The following is a 3,466-nucleotide window of genomic DNA, read 5'->3' as shown; positions in this document are numbered from 1 at the left end:
CTGATCCCCCGGTTATTATCCCCCTGCTCTCCTCCCCTTCCCCCTGACTGACTTTGATTATTGTAACTTTACATGCGCTTTTAATTTGCGTGCAGGCAAGTACAAAGGCACAACCGGATATACCTGTTATTTGCCAATGACCTGAAAGAGTATAGTTTATGTTAAGCCTTGGGTTATGGTAAGGTTTGCACGCGATTCCTCAATATACATGCTGCAGGCAACTGATGGATGGAGGTGATGGAGGGCGGAGGAAAGTTTTAAAGTAACAGAACCTGATTCGGTTCCTACTTAATCCACCAGTTATGTAAAGGCCTATACTGCAGTTTTGTGTAGAGCCCAAGTCTTGCCCTCTCTTCAGGCAAGGAATGTATGATCACGTTATCCAGGCTGTGGTTTGTTCATGGCTGCTTCTGCAACTGACCACATGAAAGCTTTATGAAAATTAAGCAAAAAAGGCGAGTAGGATTCCCTGTTCATACATACTCTGCCATGGCATGGAGAAGATTGGAGATGGAGGAGGAAGCTACAAATGAGATGATTTGTGGCAATGGAATCAGTGCTGAGTGTGCAGGGATGCAGGACTACTGAGGAGTGGGGGCCTGTGATGGAGATGCGATCCACATTTTGTTGCATGGGCCTCATTCCCTCACACTACTTGGAGAGATTTCATTTGAGCTAGCCTCACTTAGCAAGATTTAAAGAATATCCACCACTCATGGGTTGCCTGGTCCTGCAGGAGAGGAAGAGCAAGCAGTTAGTCTAGTAGCTACAGCAGAAAACTGCAAGGGGATGTGGGGTCTAGTGCTAAGACCACACACTGACTTACTCACCTTTGAAAGTAACCCCAGAGAAACATAGTGACATTTTAAAAAAATTTTATTTCAGTGATTCCACATCAAATTAGCTGGTCTTCAAGCAGAAAGGAAGTGTTTTTATCTGTCAGGCAAGTAAACTAACCTTGAGGTCTGAAACTTGAGTGGTTTTATTTCTGCTACGTGTCTTAACCCAGTATTAAAGGCTGCACCAAAGGAATTAATTAGACATTTCGCTTGGAGGTTCAGAAAAGGGAAAGGATCCTGTTCATTCTCAGCACCACCTCTCATCTCCAGTTAAGTGAAAATAACATGAGTTAAATGCAGTTTTATGGGATTTAGGGGACAGACTGTGCTACTTACACTTCCCTCAGAGGCAGTGGGATAAGGTACAGAGAGCAAGTGCTACTCTTACAAATGAGATCATCATAAAATGATAAAATAGCAGAAGACAAGATGGACCTATTGTTACAAGAGCACCATGTAAGTTTGTTTTTCTGGACATAAGCACATTTAATCTTTTCTGTGCCTCAGCTTCCCCATAAAATTGGGAGTGATAATAGTTTGTAGATCTGCCCAGTATCCATTCCATTGTTCTCTATCTTGTTAAAATAGACCCTGTACAGCCAGCATCCAGGAAAATGGTGTTTGAATTTGCAGAATAGTGATTGAGGGATTGAGTTTTTACTCCTGATTTTTACTACTTTTCATCTTCACAAGCCCACAGTACAGCAGGCAACCACAGTCTGCTTTTGAAAGACATTTGTCTGAACCAACCTTGAAAATAAATCCGTTTGCTTTTCTCCTCTCTGCTCTGCTATTTCTTGCTTCCCATTTTCAACCCTCCAGCTTATCTACCCTTTAAAAAACTCTTTCTTATTAATTTACTGTTTACTATCATGTTTTTCACTTCTAAGCATCCAAAATACATAACACTTTTGCATATCTTCATTGTTGTTCTTCCCCATTTGTCCTGATACTTTGAGTGTAGAAAACTCACATCTAATAGCAGTTTCTCAGAGATCATGAACTCTTTAACACATGGTTGGTCTTTCTGTGGTCAGTATCTTTCTGAAAGATAAAATATATGTACAGGCTTGTTCTGCTGAAGAAAGGTTTCCATTTTGTTTAAAACACCCCCCCCCCCCCCCCAGCACTCCACAGCCTGATTTTTAAATAAGTTTAGGAAAATTATCGAATGTTGCTGTGAGTACTGATGCACAAATCAAACAAAGTGTTGTGCTCTCAAAAACTTGAAGGAGTGTAAAACTGTGTGCTTGAGCCCTGGAATAAAACATTCACAACAGCAAATCCTGTTGTGACAGGGTTAAACAGTCAGGAAAGGGTTACAGGCTGCCTGCTTGTCACTTGATTCAGCAGGGGTTTAGATGAAGATGTGTGCCCTTTTTCTGGCATGGAAATCCTGGGAGCCCCTGCAGCTGGCTTTGGATGAGGGAATAGCTTTGCTTTGTGTTACTTTATGAATTTGATGTTTAGATAATAAACTGTATCCTGGAGCGAAAGCTGAAGAAGACTTGGGTATTTCTGTGCCTTGACCTTTCCCTTTCCCCTGGGCAAGAAAGCCCACCAGTGTGCAGGCTGTGAAAAAGCATGCGACAAGCATAGTAAAATATTTTCCTTTTCCTTTATTAAAGTAATCCTGGGTTACGTTATCAAAAGAGAAGTGTGAGGAGTCAGATATGAAGAAGCTGTAAAGAAGCAGCAGACCCACATTTCACTTGTACATGCAAGAAAAAGTCCTACTGAAGATAAGGGTTTTTTTTATGAAAGTAGAGTGATTGAGATTGGTTCTGTCTAATTAATGCTCAGCATTTGCAATTCTTGTGTTGCAAAGCAGTGGCTGCTGGAGCATGAGGTATGTCTTCAGTCTACTGCAGATTTTGAATTCCCAGACGGAAACCTGACATTAGATCAGGAGGACAAACCAGCTACTGTGACCTTCAGCTGGATAAGGATCACAGAAATGAACGCCGAGTCTGAAGCAGTGCACATGTAAAATACAGTAGCAGTAACAATCTGCTGCGGTGTTATTTACTGTTGCTGTTTCCGTAGTGGGCAGCGCTCATCTGCTGTTGAGGTAGAGTGGTGTGGAAAGTTGCTTCCTGAAAGCGTGTGAAGTCCAGGTGTGGAGAGACAAGGGAGATACAGATAGTCTTGGTATGCATGATTAAGCATGGTTTCAGCACACAAACATCTTCCCTGTTTATGGCATCCAATGAAAAGTGACGGTGCCAATCATACTAAATATTTTTGCATGGTGGATTTCTTAAAATGCTGAGAAAATACAAGCTTTGAGAAATGTTGATAAACTCAACATTTACTAAATTATTCTCTTGACTTAAGCAGCATACTTTTCCTTACGTTATTCCAACCTAGAGAAATGATAGGCCATTTGATGCGAGTTAGTATTTCCACATGATTCAAATTAGAGAGGGAAGCTTCAGCAGGCTGCGAGTACAGGAGACAGGCTTATCTTCCTGAGTGATTCGGGTATGCTGCAGGGAGGGCTGGACACCAACAAGATGAAGTAATACAAATGCAGAGGACTAGACACAAATAAGATTGGTTCATGGTATCTACCTAATAGTATTTTCAATGCTTATGCCTCTAAGCCGCAACCTTGCCTGAGAAGG

This window comes from Athene noctua, chromosome 1, assembly GCF_965140245.1.
Source record: "Athene noctua chromosome 1, bAthNoc1.hap1.1, whole genome shotgun sequence".
In the NCBI taxonomy this organism is placed as follows: Eukaryota; Metazoa; Chordata; class Aves; order Strigiformes; family Strigidae; genus Athene; species Athene noctua.
Note: the sequence above shows the minus strand (reverse complement) of the source record.